The sequence below is a fragment of the Eubalaena glacialis genome, chromosome 19 (genome assembly GCF_028564815.1).
Source record: "Eubalaena glacialis isolate mEubGla1 chromosome 19, mEubGla1.1.hap2.+ XY, whole genome shotgun sequence".
Lineage (NCBI taxonomy): Eukaryota > Metazoa > Chordata > Mammalia > Artiodactyla > Balaenidae > Eubalaena > Eubalaena glacialis.
The window spans coordinates 3,950,653-3,967,170 of NC_083734.1; the positions used below are offsets into that span (position 1 = coordinate 3,950,653).

General features: G+C 44.3%; 1 protein-coding gene across 6 annotated transcripts in view; it reads left to right on the forward strand.

The window, feature by feature from the left end:
• Nucleotides 1-16,518, forward strand: part of TVP23C (trans-golgi network vesicle protein 23 homolog C) — a 65,832-nt gene that overhangs the window by 17,571 nt on the left and 31,743 nt on the right. For 4 of the 6 annotated variants that reach the window (XM_061175209.1, XM_061175211.1, XM_061175212.1 and 1 more), the window contains exons 9-11: nucleotides 1,736-1,826; nucleotides 6,623-6,664; nucleotides 13,171-13,361. The gene's annotated coding sequence lies outside the window, so the exon portion shown is untranslated. Of the gene's footprint in view, nucleotides 1-1,735; nucleotides 1,862-6,622; nucleotides 6,665-13,170; nucleotides 13,362-16,041; nucleotides 16,417-16,518 lie in introns of those variants that run through there. The other 2 variants (XM_061175213.1, XM_061175214.1) reach the window with 2 other exon arrangements.

A 16,518-nucleotide genomic window follows, 5' to 3' on the forward strand; every position in this document is an offset into this window, starting at 1 on the left:
CAATCCTAAACCAAATATGAATTGAATTTTGGAATATGCACGTGGCAGGACCTACTGTTTATCCCCCAATATTCATTTTTCCCTTCTATTCATTTCCCACTTATTAGCCAGGACATGGCAACAAAGACAGTTTTTCCCAGATTTTCTTGCTGCACCTTGGCTGGCTACACTTCCAGGAAGTATTCTTAGAAGGCCGGCATGCGCGTCCCCTCCCCTTTTCACCCCTCTTAGCTGAAATGTAGACAGAATAGATGGCGCTTGAACAGCTGTCATGGACGATGAGGTGGAAGCCTCATTTTGAGAACAGCAGAGAAATAAGGTAGAGATTGAGTTCCCTCTGATGGGGCCAGCAGCCCTGAACTGCCTGTCTGAATTTTTAAGCGAGAAACAAACTTCTGTCGTGTTTAAGTGTTATTGCTTTGGTTTTTCTGTTGCTACAGCCTAAGTGAATTCTTACCAATACAGTATATTTTCAGCAACCCCCGTAATTGTTTCCATTAGTACAGTATTTGAGATGTAATAGTTCAGCAAATACATATTTGCTCTTTTCTCTGTGAGGTAATTAAGCTAATATTATAGATGCTAACGAGTCCAGCTGTTCCAGATGCTGTTGCTGTGTAAAAATTCACCCCAAAACTTAGCAGTGTAGAACAGTCATTTTATTATGCTTACACAAGCTGTGGGTCAGGAATTTGGGTGGAGCTGGGTGGGGACAGCTTTCCTCTGCTGCACAGTCGGGGGCTCGGCTGAGAGATTTGAAGGCTGGGTTTTGCACATTGGCCAGGAGGCAGGAAACATCTGGGGGCATCTTCACGGGTCTGGAGATGGATGGTGGCTGTCAGCTGAACCTCAGCCAGGTTGCTGGTTGGAACGTATACATTTGTGACCTCTGGGTCGTCTCTCTGTGGAGGCTCATCTGGGCTTCTTCACAGCCTGGCAGCTGGGGTCTAAGACAGGCTTCCCCAGGGAGCCAGAGAAGTGTGTGACGTTTTTATGACTAGGCTTGGGGTTCACATAGTGTCACTTCTGCCATACTCTGGTTGAAGCAGCCACTAAGGTCCCCCTGAGTTCACGGGGAGGGGACATAGCAGCCATCTTTGGAAAGTAAAATCTGCCACACATACTTTAAACGTTTCAAGACTGGAAAACTACTTGAAGAGACGGTAGCAGGTGTTGCTTTCTTTTTTATCTTCCCTGGTCAGCCTTGAGCACAGGTGAACTGACTGAATGGTGCAATTAAAATGAAAGTAACATTGCATTCTGTAGCCCCCAGTGTGCCTGTTGTTTGGCCCACAGCTCTGAAACATAGGCAAGGGTGTGTGTGGTTGTGTGGAGGTGATGGCACAGTAAGTCCACCATGATGTCAGTACTGTGGCCCTTTAAATTTGTAAAACTCTTTAGAGCTCATTCAGAGTTCTTTTATGTCTATTACCTCATTTGATTTCCCTCTATAACCTCTAGAGGGAGGAGAGATCATGAATAACCTCATGTTACAGATGAACAGCTAAGACAGAGAAAAGTAAAATAATTTACTGACGATTGCGTGTAGTAGAGACAGTGGTGCTCCCCAGTATTCCCTTTGTTCTCCGGTACTTCCCACCAGCTCCCTGATTAACTGAAGCTATGAGATCAGTTATGGCCCGTGTGATGTGAGTGAAGGTGACCTGCATCGCTTTTGGGTGAGGAAGGTGCAACCGATGTGAGAGTCTCTAATCTTTCTTCCCTTCTGTGGCAGCCAGTGGTGCTCGAGATGGTGCCTCGGCCAGCTGGGTCCCTGGGTGGCTTGTAGAGCAGAATCCCCCACCTGCTCCTGTTGGACAAATGGCGTAAGTGAGCAATAAACTTTTGGTGTGTGAAGTCACTTGATTTCCTGGTTAATTTGTTTCCATAACATAACAACGTAATAGCCTCTTCTGACGAATATAGGTGCACAACTGACAAGTAATACTCAGAAAACTTTTAAGTCCTAATTCAGTAATTTCTCCACTGTTCCATGCTATTTCCTTTTGCAAGGAAAGAAATTGGAATCTGGTCCCTTAGTGCAGTGTCACCAATTCTAATCAGAACAGACAGGTGAAGTTGACCAGGTGAAAATTCAACTAGGAGAGTCCACCTGCATCTAAAGGGACAGGAGCTTCTCATTTCCAGCCACTTGTTGCCACTCAGGAGTGTAGTTCCTGTGTCACTAGGGTTTTCAGTTTTTTAAGAGGAATGGAAAATCTGGATGTTTATATGAAATCTGATCTTTTAATGTTTGTAAATTAAATTTTAAAAGGAAAAAAGAAAACATATGTGAAGTCAAACTGAGTATGTTTGCAGGTCAGGTTCAGCTGTGCTAACTTTTGTGGCAGTGCAGTGATGTTCAGACTAGTAGAGCTCTTTCTTCTAAGTCTTGTGTCAAAGCTGAATATCTGTAATGAGCAAAGCAGAGCTGCTCTAGAGGAAACAGGTTTGGAGGTTCTGGAATCACCCGCTTAGCCCCTAACTACCATTTTCCAAGGAGCCCCCGAGCCACTGTTTGCTGCAAACCACTGCTGGGAAGGTGACACCAAAGTCTGCCTGGTTTTGAGGAACACGTTCTCAAATCATATGTCACATACATTTTTCAATTAAAAATAAAGTCGAAATAATATCAAATTCTTGTGAGAAGCAGGAAGCATTCCTTAAAACCTTAATATTGTTATTCTACAAGGAAAAGAGCAATCCTATCACTTCCTGAAGAAGTTAAATTTAGTGCCAAGAAAAAATGTAGTCTTATATATAACTTTTCCCCACTACGATTAATTAAAAAATAATAATTAAAGCAGTCATGGTCAGAAAACCGAAGGGCTACAAAGAAATGCAAGTCTTATCCCGCTCTCAGTTCTGCTCCCCAGAAGCAAACATCTTCAACTGCTGCAGGTTTTGTATTTTGGGGTATTTACTTCCATACTAAATAAAATGCTTATTGTTTGTACAGTGTTTCTTGACTTACCAACTTTCTATAATAGCTGTTGGCTTCCTGCTAAGAAAACTGAAGATTTAACTCAAACCCCTGCCCCTCATATAGTTTGAGCACTTTTTTTTCCCCCCCACTTGGTTGTAACATTCAAGGCTTAACATAAACCTCCATTTCTTATTCCTTAAGTTATCTGATGTTTAACTGTTTTCTCTATTAGTAATTTGTTCAACTGCGAGTAACAGGAAATTCCACAAATAATAGTGGCTTAAACAAAAAAAGGGTTTGTGTGTTTTTCTACAGAGGAGGTCTAAAAGTGGGCACTTGCTGGTGTTATGCAGTTACTAAACAGTTCCTCAGAAAGCTGGTTTTTGTCCCCATGCTCATTGCCTCAGGGTCACAAGATGACTGTCACAGCTGAAGATGACTCATCTGTTTATAAGCAAGGAAGGAGAGCGGAGGTCCCCGTCCTATCTGTTCCCTTTTAGCAGACAAGCAAAAGCTTTCTCAGAAACCACTGTAGACTTTTGCTTCTGCTTGCTTACATCTCATTGGCCAAAGTGGTGTCATCCAGGTATACGGAAGTCTGGAAAAGCAGGTATGAAGGTGGGCACGTGGCTGCCTTGAGTAAAAGTGAGGTTTTGTTAGGGGAGAAAGGAGAAAGGGACGTTGGGTAGGAAACTGGCAGCGCCCGCCACATACTTCTCACGGGGGCTTTATGTAGAGGGCACCGGCTGCTGCTGTGGCTGATATTCTCGGCACCGTTTCTACAGTAAATAAATAGCCTTGGATCTGGACGGCCTTCTTAAAGCCAACTTCTGATGCAAAGCCATTAAAGCACTATTTGGTGAAATAGTTCTGTGAGGGCGTAGGCTGCTGTACTCTTACGTATATATTCTTACTTTAATGTGATTTGGGGGTTGGATTTAGGATATTTAGAGCCTACACCCTCAAGAGTTCTCTTGAGGTGGTGGGTGTCACCCCCAGGGGAGGGTGTTTTTGTAAATGTGTTAATCATTGGTTAGCACGCTGATGGGTTATTTTAGTGGGCGGAGGCCAGGGATGCCTGGAGCTTGTAGCGCATAGGACAGTCCTGCACAACCCCAAATTGTCCTACATCTCTATAGCTTCCATGTGTCCCATGAAAATCATGTACACGACAGTCCTGCTATAAAGAGAAAGGAAAAGCAACCCCTGACAGCTGTCAGCTGGAGGCTGACCTGGCCCTTACAGCTAGGCTCTGGTGTTCTCTTTGAACATGAGTAATTCTCTACGACACCGACATCTGACAAGGCTGCTCCGTGACCATGAGGCAGCAAGACAAAAATGAGGATGCTTTGTAATCATGTTGGAGCATAGAAACAAGAATACCGTGCAAACCACAAAACGTGAGCCAACACCCCCTCTCCTGGCTTACACGGAGACTGCTGCTACTGTGCTGAGTGTGGTCTCAGACCACGCTGTTCTTCCTGCCACCTAGATGAAGATTATTAAGATACCTACTCAGAATCGCTTTGCTTTCTGAAAGCACCCAATCTGGACTAAAACTATGGTTCATGGAACCCTGCTTGAAATCCCCTAACACGGGGGGGTGTACTGAGACGCCCCATGGTGTGTGGTCTTCCTTGTGCAAAAAGTGCTCATAAACCCACTTTGGTTCAACCACAGTTCCGCGTGGTCTCTAGCTGGTGAGCATTGACACTGGTTAATAATTATCTGAGCTTAGACTGTAAGTCCTTTTTTGTTGCAGGTTTGCAGCACTTGACTTACCCAAAAACGCAACTATCAAGTGAAGGAAGGTTGTACTCTTTCAGTACCTTACCAAGAGTGTCTCACCAGTTTTCCTGTCAATGTTGCTCATGGCATTTGAATTGCAAGTTAAAACCACTGCAGCTGCATTAGTCTGCTTTGTAGTGGCCACATATACGGGAATTATATGTATATTTGCAAGCACCCGACTATGTGTCACATGCATTTGCAGGATTTGCATGCCCAGGACAGACCCGAAAAGGCCCTAATCTCTCATCTCTAGATGGTCTTGAGGCTCTGCACAGACAGGAAATAAAGGCTTAGGTAGAGTTGTAAACTTCTGGAGCGTTGAAGGTGTGCCCCAATACGCATGAGCCCCTCAGCAAAAGGCAGAAGACTTATTTCAGGTGCTTAAGGAAATATCTGCCTGATTATTAGCTGAAGACAAAGCTAACTGAGTAGAGATTTCAGTGGCTACACATGACAAAGAGTACGGATTTACAGAATTAGTTCTGGAAAGTCACTAAAAAACCTGCAGCCACCACCACAATAAGCATTAAAGGGAAGGGGCCACAAATCTGGTTTCCAGAGTCACCACCTTATATTACTGAAATCGTCCAGTTTTCAACAAACAACAACAAAAAATTATAAGACATGCAAAGAAACAAGACAGTGGCTCGTACACAGGAAAAAAAATTCAACAGAAACCTTCCCTGAGGAAGCCCAGACTTTAAATCAGCTGTCATATATGTTCAAAGAGCTAAGAGAGACTTTGGGCAAAGAACTAAAAGAAAGTAGGAAAATGAGCTATGAACAAAATGCAAATATCAGTAAAGAGATTAAAAATTTATAGAAAGGAAGCAAATAGAAACCTTTGGAACTGAAAAGTATGGTAACTGACATGAAAAGTTCACTAGAGAAGTTCAACAGTCAGATGAAAGAGAACAATTGAAAATAGGCCAATTGAAATGATGCAGTTTGAGGAGGAGAAAGAAAGGAGAATGAAGAGTGAACATAGCCTAAGGGACCTGTGGGACCATCAAACATACCAACATATATGTTATGGGAGTCCCAGGAGACAAGAGAAAGGCAGAAAGAATATTTGAAGAATTAATGGCTGGAGACTTCTCAAATTTCATGAAAGACTTGGAAAAAAAAAAACAACCCTGCATTAATCTGCACTTCCAAGAAGTGCAACAAATTCTAAGGATAAATTCAAAAGAGATCCACATCTAAACACATCATAGTTGAATTGTCAAAAGCCAGTGACAGAGTATTGAAAGCAAGAGAAAACAATCCATCACATATAAAGGATGCTCAATAAGATTAAAAGCTTGCTTCTCATCAGAAACCATGAGGTCAGATGACACATTCAAAATAGACTTTAAGACGATTGTTACAAGCGACAAGGACATTACATACTGATAAAAGGGTCAATCCATCAGGAAGACATAACAATTATAAACATATATGCATTTGACAACAGAGGTCCAAAATGCATGAAGCAAAAGGTCAGAGGATTGAAGAGAGAAAAAAATAATCATTATTACTAGTGGTTCACTATTAATAATTTAATGATTAAGTGAGATAATCCATATAAAATATTCAGCATAGTCCCAAGCATATGGTAAGCACTCCGTAATGGTAACATACTCAGAAAGGAAAACAGAGTTGCTTAGCTAGTTAAAGGTGGAGCAGTCAGGAGGTCTAACCCCTGGTTGAGTGGCTTCCTTATGATTTAGATTCCCATCCAATATGTGACATGGAGAATTCAAATCGAGAAAAGCGGTCAGTTGCAGGAAAGAAGGCTGATTCTTTTTTTATTTTGCTTAGAGCAAGTTAGAGATTGTAAGATTATAAGCTGGTAACTTACTGTAGTGTTCATTTACAATTTATTTTCTATTCAGAACACATCTTGTTATTTATGTTTTTCAGATAGTTGTTGAAATCCAACAATGCTATGGACCAGTCTTCACGGTAAACATTTCTTTTAGGATTATCGCCTTTCTCTGCGCGCCCTTTTCCTCTTTTGCTTGTAACTTGTGCATTGTCCACTAGATGGCAATACACCAACATAAAATGAAAAGGAAACAGCCATACTGTAGCATCTTATTTACTCGATTTAGTGGGAAATGATAGTTTTCCTGGAAAATTAGCCTGCAAGTAGTGGGTTAGGACTAAATCCATGCTTCCTATTGTAGAATAAATTAAAACCAGTGCTGATGAATGAATAGATGCTGAATGACTAAGTACAATCATATATTTAGTGCTTACAATGTACCAGACCCCGAGATAGGTACTGCATACAGGATATGTGTCTGCTTTCCTCATATCACCACCCCCCTTCCCCCATTGAACAGATGGGGACTCTGAGGCTTGGAGGGTCAGTAGCTTTCCCAGGGTCATACCACTAGAGAGAGATGAAGCCAGGACTGGTGAGTGGCAGGGGAAGATGATGAGTTTGAATTTAAGATATGCTGGGTTTGAAGCCAGTGGTCACATCCAAGTACCAGAATGCAATAGAAGCATGGAATTCTACCTTAGGATTGGGCAGAAGCTATGAATTTAAGAGGCATCTCTGCAGAGCAGAGTTGAAGCTGTAACAACATATGCGGGCTGTCTTGGGCAGAGTGTCTGTTAAAGAAAAAACAGCTGAAGTGTAATCCCCAAGGAGAAGGTGACGGCAGAGGGTTAGGGGGACGAGCACTGGAGGCAGAGAGTCCTGAGTTGAAGTCCTGGCTTCACACTTCCTAGCGGCGTGTTCTCGGGTGCGACAGGTGACCTCTTTGACCCCTTGCAGTAACCTCAGGAGGAAGATGCTATCTCCATTTTACAGGTGAGGAAACTGAGGCTTGCAGAACATAAGAATTGACCCAAGATCATGGTGCATGTAGTGCATGACGGCTCTAAGATTCAGATCTGGAGAGTCTGACTTAGGCTTACACTGTTACGTACCGCACGTGATGCTCCCCCAATCATAGCACGTAGGACGCTGGCTAGTAATGCCTTGTGTATGTGTGAGTCTCCTTGTACCAGTCAGAGGAACAGACCAGTAGGAGATATAAATGTAAATTATATCTATAGATCTATATCTATATTTACATCTTATGGATATATTCCTTGAAATAAATTCTCTCTCCATATCTATATCTACCTACCTAGTGCATGTACACCGACACATAGACACACACACACACAGACACACACACACACACTTATTTCAAGGAATTGGCTTATGCAACTGTGGGAGCTGGCCAGTCCTGGTCAGTATGGTAGAACAGCAGGCTGGGACTCTCGATTAGGAGCTGATGTTTTGGTCTTGAGCCAACTTTCTTCTTCCTCTGGAAACTCTCAGTTTTGCTCTTAAGGCCTTTTAACTAATTGGATGAGGCTGATCCATGTTATCAAGGGTAATCTCTTTTACTTAAAGTCAGCAGATTGTGGATGTTGACCACATCTACAAAATACTGTCACAGCAACACCTGGATTAGCATTTGATTAAAGACCTGGGTGCTGTAGCCTGGCCAACTTGACACCTAAAACTAACCATCACTCTTCTCCAAGTGGTCTGCAAATACTGTGACAGCACGAGGCTCTCTTTCTTGTCGACCAATGCCAGGCACCCAGTGGCACCCAACAAACCTTATTTGAGTGTGTACCGACGCTCCAACAACCTGGGCGGAAGTGAACTTTCAACTGTAGACCTGGGGAGGTACAGATTTTCAGTGTCTTGAGTCACATGTTAACTTCCTTTAGGGCCCCCTGGATTGAGCAGCAAGAAATGAAGATTAAGTAACTAATGGTCATTGCCAGCTGGGGCCGTGAGCAGGGCTGCTGCCACCACTAAGAGCTGGGTGGGGGTCCTTGTAGAATGCTGGCTGTATGCTGTCTCTGTTTTTAGGTTTCTGCTGGCACCTGTTTCCAGCCCCTGATGCTATTTGTCTTTGTCTGTTGGGATGAAGGCACAAAGTTTTTTAAGCAGCACAACCTGTGAGGTTAGGTAAGAGTGGATAACTGTGGATCTGTGAATGCCTATGGTCACTGAAAGACCAGCCCTGCATGCATCCTTCTGAGGCCTGGCAGCCTCTTATAAAATATGGAGACAGGATAGTGGATGCCACCCAGATGGTGGAAGCATCCACCAAAAATTAGGCTAAAAATGCAGTCCTTCGGGGAGCCTTCTTGGGCATCTGGTTTCATACCTCCCACCACTTCAGAGAGAATGGCATCACCTCTTACTTGAAGAGCATTTAAACACATCTTGGAACACTTGCTCACCTTCTCCTCTTCTCTGGGATCTCGTCATGCTGCCCTCTTAGAAGCATGGACGCATCCCTTCCTTAGCTGTATCTACAGAAGTAACCTGATGACAACCAAACTCATCTTGATACCCTAAGCCCTAGGACAGAGGTGGGCTGTGGCAGATGCTGCTCAAGACTTGTACAGATTTCAGAAAACTTTTTAAAAAACAGGGGTGGTGGAGGCAGAATACCCGCCAGGACTGAGTTGTGTCCCCTCCCCGGCTCCCCCAGTTCTATGTCGAAGCCCTAACCACTGTGACTATTGGGAGGTAGAGCTTTTTGGAGGTAATTAAGGTAAAATGAGGTCAGAAGGGCGGGTCCTAATCTAATAAGATTGGTGGCCTTATAAGAACAGGAAGAGAGAGCTCTCCATGTGCACATGGCAAGGAAAGGCCATGTGAGGACACAGAGAAAGTGGCCATCTGCAAGCCCAGAAGAGAGCTGTCATCAGAAGCTGAATACGTTGGCACTTTGATCTTGGACTTCCAGCCTCCAGAGCTGTGAGAAATGAATTTCTGTTGTTTAAGCCACCTCATCTATGGTATTTTTTTATGATAGCCCAAGCTGCCACTACAATACTAATCATAATGAATCGTAATATTTTAAAGCTTGTCTCATAGAGGATGTGAAACGAGCCAGAGAAGCATCAAGGAAGGAAATACTAATTTCCCTGAAGCCTTTATCAACTCCTAGAAGAAAACAGGGAAAGGGCATTCTAAGTCAAAAGAATTCCTTGTGCAGGAGCGTGGAGCATAGCATGCAGATGCGTGGGCATGTGTGCACACGCGCACACACCATTCTGTGCTGCAGCCACGGGAGATACCTCATTGTTCTTCAGATGTGCAGGGCTTTGTTTAGCAAGACATCTTTTAAATATTCTGGATATTTATCCCTTGTCCATGACATGTGTTCTGTAACTTCAATTTTAACTTGGTTTAGGATGTTTCTTGGCGTAACAGCTTTAAAAAAATACGTAGTCAATTTGTCAACCTTTCCTTTTATGACTTGATTTTTCAGTATTCATTTAAAACACTTGTTCCTTAAGCAGTGCATAGTGATACTCTATATTTTCTTTTAAAATGACAATGTAGCTTTTCATATTTAGCTTTTTAAATAATCCAGAATGTATTTTGGTATACAGTGTGAGGCAGGGATCTCTTTTTATCTTTCCCCAGATGGACAGTCAGTTGTCTCAGCACCTTGTACAAAACAGTTCAGATTTTTCTCTCTGATTGTAATGCTGCTTATGTCAAATATCAAGTTTGCCATATGCACAGGTCTATTTTTCTTATTTATTTGGAAGGGTGCTTTATATATTCTGGATACTAATCCTTTACCATTGATATATGTTGCAAATGTTTCATCTCATTTTGAAATTCTGATCAACAGAAGTTTTTACTTTTAATGTTGAAATTATCAATTTTTAATGGTTTCTTTTTTATGCATCATATTTGGGAATCTTTTTCTTACCCTAAGGATATAAAGATATTCTCCTAAAAGTTTCATAACTTTGTCTTTTACCTTTATGTGTTTAAGCCTCTAAGATGAACTTTTTTTGGTATGGTATGAGATGGAGATCCGTAGTAAATTGTATTATTTTTAAACAATTCTTCCTTTCCTCTATGCCCTTGCCATGGCTCACTGTGGGCAGAATATACTCCACTTTCTGACTGTCTTTGAACTTAAACATGTGACTTGCTTTGGTGAATGGAATGTGAGCAGATATAATGTGTGCCCCAGCCAACGAGAGACTTTTAAGTGTGCTATGTGGTTTGGCTTACCCTCTTGGGTTCCTTACCTGCAACATGAGAAGTGCGTGTCCCAGGTCCCCTCTTCTCCTCCAGCCTGGCTCGGAGAATGAGAGACAGCTGGAGCAGACCTGACTCTGAACTGTTAGATGTCACAGCTGGCATACAGACCTGTATGTGCGTGAGAAAGAAATGTTGTTTGTTGTAAGCCACTGAGATCTTGGGGCATGTTTGTTGTACAGCATCATTGCAGCAACATGGCTGACTAACACTAGATTTAATTTATTTTTATTTTCAGTATGGATAACCAATTATTGAAATATCCATCCTTACCACGTTGATCTCCAGTACCAACTCTGCCATAAATTAAATTTCTGCATGCATGTGGGTCTGCTTCTGGAATCTCTTTTCAGTTCCAATTCTCTATTTGAGTACTTACTTTACCATTTTTAAATATATTTAATTGGGTTTGATTTTATATTTTACTTATTTTATTTATTTTTAAAATTTATTTTTAAAATGAATTTATTTATTTATTTTTGGCTGCACTGGGTCTTAATTGCTGCACGTGGGCTTTCTCTAGTTGCGGTGAGTGGGGACGACTGTTCGTTGCGGTGCGCGGGCTTCTCGTTGCGGTGGCTTCTCTTGTTGCGGAGCACGGGCTCTAGGCACGCGAGCTTCAGTAGTTGTGGAACGCAGGCTCAGCAGTTGTGGCTTGTGGGCTCTAGAGTGCAGGCTCAGTCGTTGTGGCGCATGGGCTTAGTGGCTCTGCAGCATGTGGGATCTTCCCGGACCACGGCTCAAACCTGTGTCCCCTGCATTGGCAGGAGGATTCTTAACCACTGCGCCACCAGGGAAGTCCTTATTTTATTTTTAATTTAATATTTTACTGAGGTATAGTTGATGTACAATATTGTATAGGTTTATATAAATGGAGTTTAACCTTTAAAAGTTGTGAATCACTATATTGTACACATGTAACTTATATAATATTGTACATCAACTATACTTCAATAAAAAAGGTTACACTCCATTTATAGTTTTTACAAAATGTTGGCTAGATTCCCTGTGCTGTGCAGTATATCCTTGTAGATTATTTATTTTATACATAGTAGTTTGTACCTCTTAATCCCCTACCCCTATCTTGGCCCTCCCCACTTCCATCTCCCCACAGGTAACCACTAGTTTGTTTTCCATATCTGTGAGTCTGTTTCTTTTTTGTTATGTTCACTAGTTTGTTTTATTTTTTAGATTCCACATGTAAGTGATATCATACAGTATTTGCCTAACTCTGACTTATTTCACTTAGCATGATATCCTCCAAGTCCAACCATGTTGTTGTTGATTTTATATTTTAAAAGAATATTTTTCTTCCATGTTCATGAGTGAGACTGATCTGAAATTTTTCTTTTTCAAATTGTCCTGTTGAGTTTTGATATCAAGGGTATGATTGCCTCGTAAAGTGAGCTGGCAGGCATTCCCTTGTTCCCTATATCATCCACTTCTTTAACACTGGAATTATTGTTTCCTTAATAGTTGGTGGTACATTGGAAGAACAGCCTGAGCCTTGTGTTTTCTTTGTGGGAAGGCATCAAGGTCACATTACCCTCATAAAATCAGTTTGGGAGTATTTCTTTCCTCTGGAACAGTTTGTGCAAAATGTGAATTATCCGTTCCTCGAATGTTTAATAGAAACTGCCTCTCAAACTCTAGGTAGGGTGATAGTATATGTGTGTGTGTGTGTGTGTGTGTGTTAAATTTCTAATTTGATTACTTTTATTGTTATTAGTCTGTTCAGGCTGCTTTTCTTGAGTCTGTCTGTTCTTTAGATATTTTTAAGAGAGTTGTCCCTTTTGCCCAGTTTTGAAACATGGGAGTGAAACATGATCAGGCCGGAGTTTTAGAAAGATCTCTTGGTCAGGAAGAGTCGCAGGCACTAGAAAGCACACATTTTCCCATTTACACTTTAATTTTAGGTATGTGTTTGGGAGGCTGGGACTTAGAGGGAGGAGCTCTGGCTGTATCTAACTTGGTCCCACCCCCGTCAGTGTCCAGGTTCTTTCCTTGTGGATGTGGAGCTCCATCACTTTTAACCTTGCTAATCCCTTCAAGCCTGGTTTCCTCATCTGAAAAATGGGGGTAATGATACCCACCTCACAGAATTGTGAGAATTAAGTGATAACATATATGCCAGCACCTGGTAATACATAGTATAGATTCAGACATAAAAGACCCTTTGGAGAGCTCCCAGACCAGACATTCTGATGGGACTCTCAATTGGATGGATCTCTAAAAACGCTCAGAAATAACTCTCAAAATTACAAATATATGTTGTGGGGACTTCCATGATGTGATACCAAGGACTGGACTTAACCTCCCATTGTAAACAATTGGAAAGCTGAACAAGATACATAAAATAACTTTTTTCTCCCAGGCATCGGACAACAGGTGGTGCACAATTGTGGTGCCTGAGAAAAGGGATAACAATGAAGTGAGCCTTGTAATCGCCTGGGCTTTCTGCCTGGAGGCAATTTGACACCAGGATCAGGGAGGAGGAGCCCAGAGAGAGGCAGGCAGCCGCCTTGAGTTGTGAGATCAAAGAAGATCCAAAGAAGCCAGCCCAGGGTAAGTTAGGTGATCTGAGAAAACCAGGTCACCTGGAAAACAGGGCAAATCCTGGGACTGCTTAACTGGGAGCAGGAGAGACGCTGACCTCAGATGAGTGGTGTTCTTCATGCTGTGTATGGCCCTGGAAGACAGAATCAGGACGGTTGGATGGAAATTAGGAAAAGAGGTTTGGGCCAAGCCCAAGGAAACACTTTCTAGTAGTCGTGGTTGATTGGGTTGGAGCGGCTGCCTTGCCCGGCTGGGCTGATGAAGGGACTGGGCAGCGTGCCAGGTTGTTGCCGAAGGTTGTTTTGCAGGGGACAGGGGCTGGGCTAAATGCTGTGCAGGGCCCAGTCTCGAGGTTGATTATAGTTTGGTTTTTTTTTTTTTTTAATTTATTTTTGGCTGTGTTGGGTCTTCGTTTCTGTGTGAGGGCCCTCTCTAGTTGTGGCAAGCGGGGGCCGCTCTTCATCGCGGTGCGCGGGCCTCTCACTATCGCGGCCTCTCCTGTTGCGGAGCACAGGCTCCAGACGCGCAGGCTCAGTAGTTGTGGCTCACGGGCCTAGTTGCTCCGCGGCATGTGGGATCTTCCCAGACCAGGGCTCGAACCCGTGTCCCCTGCATTGGCAGGCAGATTCTCAACCACTGCGCCACCAGGGAAGCCCCATAGTTTGGTTTTGATAGCCTGGCTTCTGTAAGAGGCAGGTGACAACTGACTGTTTTTAAAGCCTATTGAGAAAACTGAAAGCCCCTGAAAACCCCACCCCATAAAAAAACAAAGCAGTTTTCCCTACGCATCATTTGTATTTATATTTTTATTTGATTTCTCACCTCCGTGTGTTTCTTCTTGAAGGCAGGGACCATGTCACATACATGTTTTCATGTCCCCCTCCCCTCCCCTCCCCTCCCGGGAATAAACCCCATGGTTACCAGGTGCTTTCTCAATACCTGAGCGTAGGGGCTTGGCCTGAGGAAGGGCTGGCAAACGTGCATCTTGTGTGCTGCCCTTCCTGCTGTGCCCCCGGCAGACATCAGTAGTCAAGCATGGAGTTCTTTTCCACTGAGCTCAGCCTCAGCCATGGTTCTAGACTGTTGCTTCTAATTAATTAGAATTAGTGCTGACAGTGTTTAACTATCTGCCATCCTGGGGCTGAAGGAATGCTTAGGATTCAAAAAGCACAGTAGTATCCTGTCCTGGTCACAGTCTATGTTTTTCACCAGCTGTCATCTGCTTTCCAGTACGTGGGCACAGCCGGCATGCTGGTGGTCTGGCTGAGAGCCAGGGGGACATTTTGGGGACACTGAATGCTAGGAATGCCTTGGGGCTGATGGAATGAAAAGGCTTTGGAACTTGGATGGGATATTGATATAGCGTCCAGGGTTGCAACCACGTAGGGTAGGAGTTGGGACTTGATCACATCTCTGAACCCCTTATTTTTGGGGTGGAGCCTGATGCGATATTGGCCCCCCGCTTCTGACTGTGAGCACCTGCAGATGTTCCTCTTGGCTGCGGATCATTTCAGCCTAATTGGCACTGCAGTAGAAAGAGGACAGGTGTGAGACTCAGCTCTGCGCTCACGTTCTCTCCCTCTGCCACTTACCAGGTGAGCAGCCTGGCTTCCACCTCTTTAAGGAGGGGGCGACAGCATCACCTGATAGTTGTTTGGAGATTTAATGAGAAAAACTAGGTAATGTGTCAAGCACACAGTGGATATTAAAAAAAAAAATGACCAGCACGAACATACTGTTCCCTGTGTGCCGTTCGCTGCTCTATGAGATACAATGAACGCATAGATTAATTCAGTCAGTGCTCACAATAACGCTGTGACGTTCTGTAAGTATCGCCCTAACTTGATAAGATGAGGAAATTGAGCCTCAGAGCAGTTGGTTCTGCCCAGGCTCACACAGCTGGTACTTGGTAGAAGCAGGGTTCTGACCCGGAGCCTGTGCCCTTAGCTGCCACTCCCCGTGTCGCCAGCGTGGCCACCAACACGTATATGTTGGCCACCAGCTCTGTGCGAGATGCTGTGTTAGGTGCTGGGCGGACAAATATTAATAAGATACATTTGGGAATGAGTGAACGGGGACGTGAAATCGAGTAGGACACAGTTTGGGGGCCACGGAAAGCTTGTAATCAGTGTGGGGTGATGGGATGGGGCAGGAAAGGAGGGTCCCACGGAAATGACCGGCACTCAGTAACCTTCCAGAAATCTCTGCAGGTAGATGATTAGATAGGCACTCTAGTTTACGGAGCGGCCTGCTCTGAGTTTGCTGGGTGTGAACCGGCTCACCGGGGCTTGGTCAGCACTTGGTGGTCGGACCCTGCTGCGCTACTGAACCTGCACCCCTCGGGTGAGATGCTGCGCGCCCACCTCGCCAGGCGGCCCGAGGTGCGCAGGCACGCAGCCTCGTCTAGTGCAAGCTTTATGCCCAGACTGGTGTCCTTACAAGAAGAGGAGATTAGGACGCAGACACACGCAGAGGGACGACCAGGTGAGGACACAGGCAGGAGGCGGCATCGAAGCGCCCAGGAGCTAGGCCTCGGGAGAAACCAGCCCTGCCGGCACCTTGATCTCGGAGTCCTCCAGACTGTGAGGAAGCCAGTGTCTCGTCTGAGCTGCCCGGTCTGTGGTGCTTTGTTACGGGGGCCTGAGCCAACTTCGACACTAACTGTTTTCCATCTCGCCTCTCACACCAGCTTCCAGACCCCTGGGGGTCCCTCCACAAGCACCGCCAGGCTTTCTTCTCTGTTCCTGCTGTTGCCTCCGTCCTGGCGCCCTGCTGTGGCGGCCCCAAGCCTCACTGTGTCTGGAACCTGCAGTCTGCCCTGGAGACGAGAGACCCCAGAGCAGGGGAGATACTGATGAAAGATGGGATTTAGGATAATTACAGTCTCAACCCCTTGGTGTGCCGTTCAGAGGCCTGTCTTCTATTACCTGGCCTTTCTGGAGTCTGGGTCTCCACAAGCAAAAATGATTAGAAAAAATATTCCATGCTTTCTCTCCTCTGAACCCAAGTGACTCTGGTAACATTTCGTCATAAAAGTCACATCCAGCGTAGTAGCCGGTGTCTCGCTGCTCAGGCCCAGGCCCCCAGGGAGGCCTCCCGAGTGGAGAAATGCTGCTGCTCTGGGTGGCAAGTCCTCCATGGAGCCTGGCGCTGTGCCCCGTTCACC